This window comes from Panthera onca, chromosome C1 (genome assembly GCF_046562875.1).
Source record: "Panthera onca isolate mPanOnc1 chromosome C1, mPanOnc1 haplotype 2, whole genome shotgun sequence".
NCBI classification, from domain to species: Eukaryota; Metazoa; Chordata; class Mammalia; order Carnivora; family Felidae; genus Panthera; species Panthera onca.
The window spans coordinates 26668367-26682795 of NC_138346.1; the positions used below are offsets into that span (position 1 = coordinate 26668367).

Genomic DNA, 14429 nt, shown 5'->3' on the forward strand with positions numbered 1-14429 from the left:
AACTGGTGGTAATTTTTTCTTCTTCTTTAAACTTGTAGTTTTGTGGGTTTGTTTTTTTTAGTGTTTTTAGGAGTTTCTCTGCCTTTTTTTGTATTCCAAAATATAGATATTTCTCAAGGATGAGAATAGTTGCAAGTTATTGAGCGCTTACTATAATCCTGCCATTGTTCTAACCACTTCATCCTCTTTTTCTGAAAAATCCTCCCAACAATTCCATGATATAGACACTATTATTCTTCATTTACATGTAAGTGGAAGTTAAGAGAATTATGCTGTATCTACTAAGTCCATGCGACCTCTGAGGTGACCTGTGTCAATCAGACTGTGTACAAAGGAGCCTTAAGAAAATTGAAGCAAGGAGTGCCTATGTGATTCACTAGATTAAGTATCAGACTCCTGGCTCACAGTCATGAGATGGAACCCCATTGGGCTCCTCTCCCTCTCCCCCTCCCGCCTCCCATGCACACTCACAATTTCAAGATTTCTCCGTCTCTCAAAAAAAAAAAAAAAAATTCAAGCAAGCCAGAGAGGTTTCCCAACATCTGGTAGATTCCAGTGAGCCCTATCCTTGCCACGCCTTCCCTTGCATCTGTCTTAATCATGAGATATCAATCTCATCTTACCTCTTATTCTTGGCTCCACTTCCTGGACTTTACTGCTGTCTGACTTGTGATCCTGTGACTTTGATGTATTTATTGTCATAGCTAAATAAATTTGAAAGTTTCCAGAGAGTTTAACAACCCATCTGTCCCTTCATGGTCTGTAATCTTGGGTTTTCCTTTAAAATATTAAAATACGAAATATAAAATATCTGCTCCCCTAAAGGCAAATAAAGCTTAAAGTCTAACATTCAAAGTGGTTGTTTATACCATATCAGAACATTTAACCAGGATTATTGCTCAATTTTAGAATCTGGACAAATGAAAGCCTTTTGCACCTTAGCTTACATTTGTTTTATCTTGAAAGATCCCTAGTGTTGGTTGCAAACTCTCAGATGAAGGACAAGCAAAGGGCAGCATTTTCTCAAATGCTATTAGTAATGGAGGCTTACTTTAGCTTTCTCTAAAATGGGAACAAGCTATGGAAATAAATAAACACAACAGAGACTTAAAGCTAGCGCCCATAACCCTTGCTCACCCTCACAATACAAGGGTTAACTAAAGTGACCAGTAGACACTGGCCTAAATATCTGAAACTAGAAGAAGCAGCTTTCCAAATGAATGAGGGCTAACTCAGTTGGAAGGAAGGGGCAGTTTCTATAGGTTTTGTTTCCCTACCAACTTGGGAAGAGGATGGCCTCTCCTAAGGATGAAGGTAAGGAAAAACAGTAATGATGTTACTATGAACTGGGCTCTTATTGCTGCCAGACTGGATGCTACCCATGTTTTGCCTTGTTTTAGCCTCAGAATAACCCTGTGAGGTAGACACTATTAATATCTCCACTTTACAAATAAGGAAACAGAGGCATGGAGGAGAGATTAATTAACTCAAGGGAGAGGTTTCCAACTTCAGTCTTGAACTGTGGAATGTTATATGCCCATGATTTTCCACTAGCCCATAAAAATAAAGTGGGAAAAAGAGGCAAATCAAGTAGGCCACCCACAGTGTCAGTTCCCTGCTCTGGACTGTTACCTTACTCCTACATTTATCATGCTCTGTCTTACATTTTAAATTATCTTATACCAGTCTTATTTTCATAACTGTATTCCAAGATCTTTGAAAGCAGATATTTTATCTTGTACAATATTGTACCCTTAACATTAGGAGGAACCCAACTAGTATTTACTGAATAAGAGAATAAATAACTGAATGAACTCTACTCTCCTAGGTCTTAGGGACTCTACCTCCTACTACATCAAATCTAAATTGGTGTGATATTTAGTAATAATAAAAATACTGGCCAACAGTAACTGAACTGAATAGCTACAATGCAGCAAACGGCTCTGCAATACCCTTCACATAAGCATCAGAACTTAATTCCCACAATGACAACAGACAACTGGTAAGGAAGAGAGTTAGGATTAAACCCAGGTGGTCTCATGCCCAAATCCATACAGCAAGCCTATGTCCCAGGGTGCCTCCCAGCCACTACTTATCTGATGAACCTGAATTCCTACTTCTTCCCAATATCCATCCTCCAGACTGTCCTTCCTTTCTAGAAGCCTTCCTAGTTTTGTTCCAAGCTCCTCTAGTGCCCTGATCTTTCATTCCCTTCTGTTAATTACTAAAGCTCTAAATTCAAGGTATGTGCACTAACTGGAACATTCCTTGATTACTCTGGCCCTAATTTACATTTCAATTAATAAAAGTATGCTAACCTGCCAGTAGAACTCTCAAGTAAAAGATGTGACTTATTCCTGCCAAGGAGATATAAACGGCTCAAAGTATTCATGAAACACTGGGCAATTTGACTAAATCATTTCTGCATTCAGAAGCACATTTGATCTTAATTCACAAAATGAAACACAGGAACTTATGAAATACTACCTTTGTGATGGAGAAACCTGGTGAACATCATCTTAACCAAGTTAAGATATTAAAATTAAGGTGGTTCAGACAAGAGAGATCCAACATGGTGGAAAAGTAGGGGGACCCGGAGTTCCCTCGTCCCTCAAACACAGCAGTGTTGATGCCAAAGGACCTTGAATTCCAAGAGTCCGGGCTGTAGAGGGACAAAAATGTCTCCAGGGGCCCACTGGGACAACCTGGTGGGCCATAGGTGTGTGATTGCAAACTGGGAGAGATAAAATGGGTGGCATAGGCATGAAGGGGAGGGATCCCCTTCTGTGGAGAGACACAGGGAAGAGAACAAGAGGCTGGGGAGTGTACATCTGTATCTGAACAAGTGAAAAACCATGGACTAGGACAGAAAGATCCAATCTCTAACTGCGGGGCTTCCTCCAGACTGGGGCCAGCTGCTCAGTTTGCATACCTGGGGAGGAGGGGAGCCAGTCCTGGGCTATGACTAGTTCAGAGGCATAGTCTGCAGTGGGAGAAAGCAATCCCCTCCCTGGAGTGCTGTGAGAAGAAGGTATAAAACCGTTCAAAGGACAAAGACTGCCTGCACCCGCCAGCAGAGACCATATATGGGCAGCGGCAGCATGGAGAGGCACTCCCCCTGGTACTGGGGCGCACGGAGTGGGACCCTTTAAGACATTGGGGTTTTAAGCCCAGTCGAGCACCAGGGAAGCACGAGAGTCAGCGGAGTTAGACAAACTGCCTCATTCATGCCCACGGCACTGCAAGGACAGCCAGAACAGAGTGGTTTGGGACACCCGATCCGTAGAGGAGAGACTGGGATTTCACCATTTTTCTCCCCATCACCAATAAGGTGGGATCTCAGGGAATGGAAAGAGGGCCCACAGGGGAGGCAGGACCAGCCTACACCAAACCACAACCCTGTGTGCCTGGGAACTGCATTGCTACTGGAGCGGAATTGATGCTGATGAACCAGACAGCCCCTCCTCCAGACTAGCAGTGCCACTGGTTGCAAGGCACCCAGCAGTTTTTCATTTCCTGATTTAATTATTGGACAATTCTTATTATATATATATATATATATATATATATATATATATATATATATATATATTTTTTTTTTTTTTTTTTTTTTTCCGTCTTCCTTTTCTCCTTATTTCTTCCCTTCTCTAGTCTGGTTATCCTGGTTATTGGTTTGTTTAAGCAGACATATTTAATCTATTCTCTTTATACCTGTTCTGTATCTCCTTTATTTTCCCATCTCTCTCTCTCTGGATTAAGCCATAGATTTTCTTTGCCTGGTCAATTTTCTTTTCTTTTCTTTTTCCCATCCCTGTCATAACTCTCTTTGTCTGGGCTTGAAAAATGCATAGAAGACAGCAGAGAATCTATTGCTTCAGAGATCAAGGAACTACAATAGTAAATGAGTAAATACTAAAATAGTAATGATGAATTAAAAAAGCTGTAAATGAGGGGCACCTGGGTGGCTCAGTCAGTAAAGCATCCGACTTCGGCTCAGGTCATGATCTCATGGCCTGTGAGTTTGAGCCCCACATTGGTCTCTGGGCGGACAGCTCAGAGCCTGGAATCTGCTTCTGATTCTGTGTCCCTCTTTCGTACTGTCACTCTCCCGCTCATGCTCTGTCTCTCTCTCTCTCTCTCTCTCTCTCTCTCAAGAATAAATAAACCATTAAAAAAATTCAAAAAAACAGGACGAGAAGGTTATTTTAAAAAAAGCTGTAAATGAGGTGCAAAATAAACTAGAGGCAGTGACAGCGAGGATTGAAAAGTGAGAGGGGAGAATAGGTGAAACAGAAGATAAAATTATAGGAAAAGATGAAGCTGAGACAAACAGAGATAAAAAAAAAATTCTGGACCACTAGGGGAGAATTAGAGAACTAAGTGATTCAATGAAATGGAATATCTGTACCATAGGAGTTCCAGAAGAAGAAGAGAGAAAAAGGGGCAGAAGGTGTACTTGAACAAATCATAGCTGAGAACTTCCCCACTCTGGGTAAGGAAACAGACATTGAAATCTAGGAGGCACAGAGAACTCCCTTTAGACATAACTTGAATCAATCTTCTACATGACATATCATAAAAACGGCAAAATCAAAGATAAACAGAGAATTCTCAAAGCAGCTAGGGACAAACATGCGTTAACATACAAGGGCAGACACATAACAGTAGTAGCAGACCTATCTACTGAAACTTGGCAGGCCAGAAAGGAGTGGCAGGAAATATTCAATGTGCTCAATATGAAAAATATGCAGCCAAGAATCCTTTATCCAGCAAGTCTGTCATTCAGAATAGAAGGAGAGATAAAGGTTTTCCTAGACAAACAAAAACTGAAGGAATTCATCACCACTAAACCAGCCCTATAAGAAGAGATCCTAAGGGGAACTCTGAGTAGAATGTTGCAAAGACCACGAAGGACCAGAGACATCACTACAAGCATGAAATCTACAGATAACACAATTACTCTAAATCCATATCTTTCAATAATAACACTGAATGTAAATGGACTAAATGCTCCAACCAAAAGACGTAGAATATCAGAATGGATTAAAAAAAAAAAAAGACCCATCTCTTTGCTGTCTACAAGAGACCCATTTTAGACCTGAGGACACCTTCAGATTGAAAGTGAGGGGATGGAGAACCATCTATCATGTTACTGGAAGTTAAAAGAAAGCTGGAGTAGCCATACTTACATTAGGCAACCTAGATTTTAAACTAAAGGCTGTAACAAGAGATGAAGAAGGGCATTATATCATAATTACGGGGTATATCCATCAAGAAGGGCTAAAAATTATAAATGTTTAGGCACCAAATTCAGAGGCACCCAAATATTTAAAACAATTAATCACAAACATAAGAAATCTTATTGGTAAGAATGTGGTAATTGCAGGGGACTTTAATACTCCACTTACAACAATGGACAGATCATCCAGACAGAAAATCAACAAAGAACCAATGGCCCTGAATGATACACTGGACCACATGGACTTGACACAGATATATTCAGCTTTTCATCCTAAAGCAGCAGTATACACACTCTTCTCGAGTGCACGTGGAACATTCTCCAAGATAGATCACATACTGGGTCACAAAACAGCCCTCAACAAATATAAAACAATTGAGATCATACCATGCACATTTTCAGATCACAGTGCTATGAAACTCGAAATCAACCACAGGAAAAGTTTGGAAAACCTCCAAATGCATGGAGGTTAAAGAACATCCTACTAAAGAATGAATGGATCAACCAGGAAATTAAAGAAGAAATTTAAAAATATATGGAAACAAATGAAAATGAAATCACAACAGTCCAACCCTTTGGGGTGCAGCAAAGGCATCCTAAGAGGAAAATACATTAAAATCCAGCCCTATCTCAAGAAACAAGAAAAATCCCAAATACAAAATCTAACAGCTCACCTGAAGGAACTAGAAGCAGAACAACAAAGAAACCCCAAGGCCAGCAGAAGAAGAGAAATAATAAAGATCAGAGCAGAAATAAACAATATAGAATAAAAAAAAAAGTAGAACAGATCAATGAAACTAAGAGCTGGTTTTTTGAGAAAAAAAAAGAAAAAACAACAACACAAAACTGATAAACCACCTGCCAGGCTTCTCAAAAAGAAAAGAGAGAGGAACTAAATAGATAAAATCACAAATGAAAACGGATTTATCACAACAATCCCTCAGAAATTGTGGGGAATAAGCTTTGGAATTCCCTGAGCCTGCGCTGATGAGTTAACAAGGCAAAAAGAATTACAAAGCCATAGGATGCTCATACCCAAGTTTGGGTGAACAAGATTAAGTAAATAAGTATAGAGAGGGTGGGGCAAAAGCCCCAGTATAGAGAAGGCAGGGCTGAGGCCCCAGGATAGAAAGGGTGGGGCAAAGGCCCGCATTACAGTGTATGAGGTAAACAAGATTAGGTATGCAGGGCAAAAGTGTCCCCCAATTTAGTACTATAGCAGAAAGCTGCTTTCACAGGAAGGAAGGACCAAATTAGGCAAACAGGTAAATAGGGCTATAGACCCCTGAACTGCAGGTGAAGCTGCCCAGAGCAGAGCTGATTAGCAAAAGAAAAGGTGCCTTGTTAACGCTGAAGTTACTTGCTCTCTCTGTCTTATTCCCTAGGCTAGCTAAGATAAACAGAGGTGGTGCCTCATGTCTGCTGTAAACAACCTTCAGCCCAGCTGTCTGGCACCAGGATTTTGTTTTGTATTAACCCAAACCCCTAACCTCAAATATCTTCAAGATGCCCTTTCCCTCACATCCATGAATTAATGTCCACAGTTTCATTGTCTCTTTGTGCACGTCCATCACTATGTTTGTAAGCCTTATGATCCTAAAAAAACAGAGCAAGGACCCTTAATCGGGGCTCTTGTCTTTTCCCAGACATTAGTCATCTCTCGCATTTAATCCTGTGTCCCGCATTCTTGCTAGACAAGAAAGAACTTTAGACTTAGAGTCCAAGACAAGAAATACAAGCAATTATCAGAGAATACTATGAAAAAAAATTTTTTTTAATGTTTATTTATTTTTGACAGACAGAGACAGAACATGAGCGGGGGACGGGCAGAGAGAGAGGGAGACACAGAATCCGAAGTAGGCTCCAGGCACTGAGCTGTCAGCAGCACAAAGCCCAACGCGGGGCTCAAACTCACAGACCGCGAGATCATGACCTGAGCCAAAGTCAGACGCTCAACCGACTGAGCCACCCAGGCGCCCCCTATGAAAAATTACATGCCAACAAACTGGACAACCTGGAAGAAATGGACAAATTCCTAGACACCCACACACTACCAAAATCAAACAGAAAGAAATAGAAAATTTGAACAGACCCATAACTAGTGAAGAAATTGAATTAGTTATCAAAACTCTCCCAACAAATAAGAGTCCTGGGCCAGATGGCTTCCCAGGGGAATTCTACCAGACTTAATACCTATCCTTCTCAAGCCATTCCAAAAACTAGAAATGGAAGGAAAGCTTCAGGATTCATTCTATGAAGCCAGCATTACCTTGGTTCCCAAACCAGAGACCCCACATACAGGCCAATATCCCAAATGAACATGGATGCAGAAATTCTCAACAAGATACTAGCAAATAGAATTCAAAAGCATATTAAAAGAATTATTCACCATGATCAAGTGGGATTCATTCCTGGGCTGCAGGGCTGGTTCAATATTTGCACATCAATCAACATGATACATCACATTAATAAAAGAAAGTATAAGAATCATATGATCTTGTCAATAGATGCAGAAAAAGCATTTGACAAAATACAGCAACTTTTCTTAATAAAAACCCTCAAAAAAATCAGGATAGAAGGAACGTACATAAACATTATAAAAGCCATATTTGAAAAGCCCACAGCTAATATCATCCTCAATGGAGAAAAACTGTGAGCTTTCCCCTTGAGATCAGGAATACAACAGGGATGTGCACTCTCACCACTGTTGTTTAACATAGTGTTAGAAGTCCTAGCATCAGCAATCAGACAACAAAACCAAATAAAAGGCATCAAAATTGGCAAAGAAGTCAAACTTTCACTTTTCGCAGACGACATGATACTCTACATGAAAAACCCGAAAGACTCCACCAAAAGGCTGCTAGAACTGATACATGAATTCAGCAAAGTCACAGGGTAAAAAATCAATGTACAGAAATTGGTTGCATTTCTATACACCAATAATGAAGCAACAGAAAGAGAAATCAAGAAATTAATCACATTTACGGGGCGCCTGGGTGGCTCAGTCGGTTGAGCGTCCAACTTCGGCTCAGGTCATGATCTCACGGTCCGTGAGTTCGAGCCCCGCATGGGGCTCTGTGCTGACAGCTCAGAGCCTGGAGCCTGTTTCAGATTCTGTGTCTCCCTCTCTCTCTGACCCTCCCCCGTTCATGCTCTGTCTCTCTCTCTGTCTCCAAAATAAATAAACATTTAAAAAAAAAAAGAAAAAGAAATTAATCACATTTACAATTGCACAAAGAACATTTGCATTTATACAATTGCATAAAATACCTAGGAATAAACCTAACCAAAGGGGCACTTGGGTGGCTCAGTCAGTTGGGTGTCTGACTTCGGCTCAGGTCATGATCTCACAGTTTGTGGGTTTGAGCCCTGCATTGGGCTCTGTGCTGAAAGCTTGGAGCCTGGAGCCTGCTTTGGATTCTGTGTCTCCCTCTCTCTGTGCCCGTCTCTCACTCATGCTCTCTGTCTCTCAAAAATAAATAAAAATGTTTTAAAAATTAAAAAAACACTAACCAAAGATATAAAAGATCTGTATGTTGAAAACTATAGAAAACATATGAGAAAAATTGAAGAAGACACAAAGAAATGGAAAAACGTCCCATGCTCATGGATTGGAAGAATAAATATTGTTAAAATGTCAATACTCCCCGAAGCAATCTACACATTCAATGCAATCCCAATCAAAATTGCACTGGCATTCTTCTCAAAGCTAGGACAAACAATACTAAAATTTGTATGCAACCACAAAGGACCCCGAATAGCCAAAGTAATATTGAAGAAGAAAACCAAAGTGGAAGGCAGACTTCAGCCTCTACTACAAAGCTGTAATCATCAAGACAGTATAATATTGGCACAAAAACAGACACATAGACCAATGGAATAGAATAGAGAACCCAGAATTGGACCCACAAATGTATGGCCAACTAATCTTTGACAAAGCAGGAAAGGGTATCCAATGGTAAAAAGACAGTGTCTTTAGCAAATGGTGCTGGGAAAACTGGACAGCAACATGCAGAAGAATGAAACTAGACCACTTTCTTCCATACACAAAAATAAACTCAAAATTGATGAAAGACCTAAATGTGAGACAGGAAACCATCAAAACCCTAGAGGAAAAGCAGGCAACAACCTCTTTGACCTCAGCCTCAGCAATTTATTGCTTGACACATCTCCAAAGGCAAAGGAATTAAAAGCAAAAATGAACTATTGGGACCTCATCAAGATAAAAAGCTTCCGCACTGCATAGGAAACACAACAAAACTAAAAGGCAACTGACAGAATGGAACAAGATATTTGCAATGACATATCGGATAAAGGGTTAGTATCCAAAATCTATAAAGAACTTACCAAACTCAACACCCAAAAAACAAATAATCCAGTGAAGAAATGGGCAGAAGACATGAATAGACACTTTTCCAAAGAAGATATCCAGATGGCCAACCGACACATGAAAAGATGCTCAACATCACTCATCATCAGGGAAATAGAAATCAAAACCACACTGAGATACCACCTCACACCGGTCAGAGTGGCTAAAATTAACAACTCAGGAAACAATAGATGCTGGCAAGGATGTGGAGAAACAGGAACCCTCTTGCACTGTTGGTGGGAATGCAAACTGATGCAGCCACTCTGGAAAACAGTGTGGAGGTTCCTCAGAAAAGTAAAAATAGAACTACCCTAATACCCAGCAATAGCACTACTAGGAATTTATCCAAAGGATACAGGAGTGCTGATTCATAGGGACACGTGTACCCCAATGTTTAGAGCAGCACTTTCAACAATAGCCAAATTATGGAACGATCCTAAATGTCCATCAATTGATGAATGGATAAAGATGTGGTTTATATATATAATGGAATACTACTTGGCAATGAGAAAAAATGAAATCATGCCATTTGCAACAACATGGATGAAATTGGAAGGTTTTTGCTGAGTGAAATAAGTCAGAAAAAGACATATATCATATGTTTTCACTCATATGTGGACCTTGAGAAACTTAACAGAAGGCCATGGGGGAAGGGAAGGGGAAATAAAATAGTTACAAACAGAGAGGGAGGGAGGCAAACCACAAGAGACTCTTAAATACAGAGAACAAACTGAGAGTTGATGGTGGGGCAGGGGAGAGGGGGAAATGGGTGATGGGCATTGAGGAGGGCACTTGTTGGGATGAACACTGGGTGTTGCATGTAAGCGATGAACCACGGGAATCTACCCCCAAAACCAAGAGCACACTTTAGACACTGTATGTTAGCCAATTTGACAATAAATTATATTTTTGAAATTACCTGGCTGTATTCTTCAAAGAATGTTAATGTCATGAATTATCAGACAAAAGGAACTGTGCCAGGTGAAAGGATATTAGAGAGGCAAGATAACAAAATATTCTACATTGGACTTGTCAGTAAGTTCAGAAATAGCCAAATCAAACCAGTGAATCATTGAAGAAGTAATTAGTAAAAGTTTCTTCCGCACACACCAAAAGTTCACAAATGGGAAGCACTCAAACCAAAACATAGAATAAGGCTTAGGGGTTTATTATTATAAAGCAGTTTAACAGTAGTGTACCCCACCCCCACCCCAATCTAGTTTTGCTTTCCACAGTTTCAGTTCCCCATGGTCATCTGTGATCCAGAGGCAGAGGATCTTCCTTCTGACAAATCGTCAGTAGCCTAACACTATGTCATGGTGACCACGTGATTCACCTCACTACATCTCATCACATAGACATCACAGGAAGAATGGTGAGTACAGTACAATGAGACAGTTTGAGAGATCATATGCACATAACTTTTTAATAGTACATTATTATAATTATTCTATTATTGTTGGTAATGTGTTACTATGCCTAACTCATAAATTAAGCTTTATCATAGTGAAGGAGGATTTCTGCTGCCCGCATTTTGACCTCACAGTTTCTAGTTGGGTTCTTCTTTCCAGTTTGTTTCTTGACTCAGGGAGAAGACCCTGGGGGTGGGTGCCCAGGTAGCTCAGTTGGTTAAGAGTCTGACTTCGGCTCAGGTCGTGATCTCATGGTTCATTAGTTAGAGCCCCACATCTGGCTGTCTGTTGTCAGCGCAGAACCTGCTTTGGATCCTGTGTCTCCCTCTCTCACTGCCCCTCCCTAGCTTGCACTATCTCTCTCTCTCTCTCTCTCTCTCTCTCTCTCTCTCTCTCTCAAAAATAAATAAACATTAAAAGAAAAAAAAAAAAAAAGAAGACCCTGGGGCCGAAACATCCCCTGATGGGAATCCAAACTACCCTCTTAAGCAATAAGGCTGCCCTGAGCCAGCAAGACCTGACAAATAAGTTTGGATTAACTCTAAGACAATGATTGACTTGACTTTCACTGCCTACCCACATGGACCCACTCACCTTTGCCCCAGACTTTCCTTATATAAACCTGGAAGTATTTCAGCACTTTGAAGATAGTCTTTGAGACACTAGTCCACGGTCTTCCTGGTGTTGCCCTCACTGAAATACATTCCTTTCTTGTTTCACCACAGTTGGTTTCTCCACTTTTGGATTTCGTCAGCAGAGAATTGCTGAACCCAGTCTGTTTCAGACCCCAGAAGTCAGGTGCTCTTGCACCCCTGAATCCCAGGTACAATAGTATGTATAAAAAACATGGTATATACAGGGTTTCAGGCATCCACTATGGGGTCTTGGAACTTATCCCCAGCAGGTAAGTGGGGAAGCACTACTGTATGGTAAGGAAGACAGTGACTATTCTTTTTTTTTTTTTTTTTTTAATTTTTTTATTTTTGGGACAGAGAGAGACAGAGCATGAACGGGGGAGGGGCAGAGAGAGAGGGAGACACAGAATCGGAAACAGGCTCCAGGCTCCGAGCCATCAGCCCAGAGCCTGACGCGGGGCTCGAACTCACGGACCGCAAGATCGTGACCTGGCTGAAGTCGGACGCTTAACCAACTGCGCCACCCAGGCGCCCCAACAGTGACTATTCTTCACAGTGGTTAGTTATTAGTTATAATATTGGGATTTTCTTAAATGAAAGGGAGTTGGTCCTCATATCAATCTTGGAAAAAGAGTTCAAGTTTTGCCAGCGATTTTCAGAGGCAGTAGGAATAAATGACCCAGGTCAAGCTAGTCTTGAAAATAAGCTACATTCAGTTTTATGACTGAACTGGTTTTGTGCACTCAGGCAATTTTAAGGGCTGATCTCCATTTTTTATTTTATCAGACTTCACTGTAATGGAAGGATATTATTAGAACACTTGTTGAAATTGGAATATGGACTGTAGATATAATTTAAGAATATTATATCAGGGTTCAGGGCACCTGGCTGGCTCAGTCAGTAGAGCATGTGACTCAATTTCAGGGTTGTAAATTCAAGCCTCACAGTGGGAGTACAGCTTACTCTACAAAATAAGAATAATATAACTAAATAAAGAATATATATCAGGGTTAAATTTCTACATTGGATAACTGTGCTACAGTTATTAAGAGAACTCCTTTATTCTTAGGAAATATACACTAGAAGTGAACGGGACATGATGTATCCAATCTATCCACAAAGGAGCTAATTTTGATGAAAAATTAAGATGACTTAAGTGCTCAAAAAAACTTTATTTTGAAAAACAAAAAAGTTCATTGAGGAAAAGAAGAGATAAAGGTGCAAAATAACAAGATTACATGTCAAGGGGGCAATCAGCTCACATTTCAAGGAGGTATGGCAAGTATCCAAAACAATTATTTAGTATTTTCACATTTGAAAATGGTTTATAGATCATTTAATGTTGTATTTCATTAAACACATAGATAATATCTTCCTAATCTCTTCATGTAAATGGAAATGTATAATGAAACCCATCTCCACAAACATCACTAATCACTGCCTCTAAAATTAGGAGTCTTGGGGTTTCTTCAATGATGTGGAGAACAAAGGCAAAAGGAAACGTGGATAAAAATAAATTTCCTTTTACCTGCAGCCCATTGACAAATACTTGACACAGAGTGTAACATTCCTCCAGGGACTCCCCCAGCTGTGTTAATGGTGATGCCTGGCTAGAGGGAAAAAGAACCTTAGCTTGACAATAGCCAGGCCTCCAGGATCCTGCAAGTCTTCTTTAACATATGAAAATCCTTTTGGAAATTTCCTTTGTCTTGTCACGCCCCACCCCCCCCCCCCCCTCCAAAGTATACAGTCAACTGCTCTTCACAATCTCAGTGCAGCTCTTTTTGTTCAAGGGTCCTGTCATGCTATAATAAAAACACCTTTTTGCACTGAAGACATCTCAAGAAATCTTTCTTGGCCATTGACTCTGGACCCCAACACTTCAAATCACCTCACTTACGTTACTGCATTTCCTAGGGATTTGGCAATAATTCTAAAACTCTCTAGAGAAATCTTGCCTTTGCCATCTACATGGGCATGCCTGGTCCTGCTCAGAGACTCAAAACATAGCCACAAAGTACCACAAAGGCCTGCTTGCTTCAGACAGCTCCCCCATAGGTCTGCCCCAAAACTTCCATTTCCTCTTGAGGCAAATGAATTTTTATCTTGTTCAGATCTTCTTGATCTGAAATATCACTATCAGAGCCAATTATTTGAGTTAGAAAAAATCTGATTGTTGTCAAATTGATTATTAAAGGCCATTATTAAAAGTCAGGATTACCTGAAAATGTGAATATGTGAGTGGAGGAGAATAAAAACAGCTTACACTTACAGAAAGTTCTATGCAGAGGCTTCAGCAACAGTGCCCTAGTCCGGGTCCTAGATGTGGTCCAGGTGAGATGGAGGCTGCAGAACTTGCCAAGGCAAGGCCAAGGATATCTCCTCACTAAGTTGGGCCTCCTGGTCAAGGACATGAAGATAAACTCCTTGTGATGTGGGAAAGAAAGGTAAATGAAAAATTAAATTTCCTTATAACCTATAGCCCATTGACAAGTCCTTGACACAGGCAGAGTGACCTTCCTCTAGGAGCTCGGCTGTCTCAATGATGACACTTCGCTAAGGGGCAAAATGCAATCTTAACTTAACATTATCCCAACCCCCCAGGGTCCTGTAAGTCCACTTTAACATATAAAAAGTCCTTTGGAAACTTCTTGTACCAAGATATAGGCTGGCAATCATACTCCAAGCTTATGGCCCACTGATATACTTCTGAAGGGTCTCATAACTAAGTTTTTACTAAACAGTAATAAATGACCTTTTCCTAACAACAGCTA

The 14429-nt window shown here is 40.5% G+C and overlaps 1 long non-coding RNA gene across 2 annotated transcripts in view; it reads right to left on the bottom strand.

Annotated features, from left to right (window-relative positions):
* The window catches only part of LOC144617127 (uncharacterized), a 179575-nt gene that overhangs the window by 158661 nt on the left and 6485 nt on the right, over positions 1–14429 (bottom strand). For both annotated transcript variants that reach the window (XR_014138043.1, XR_013557190.2), the window contains exon 2: positions 13928–14081. This is a non-coding gene — a long non-coding RNA (uncharacterized LOC144617127). The remainder of the gene's footprint in view (positions 1–13927; positions 14082–14429) is intronic.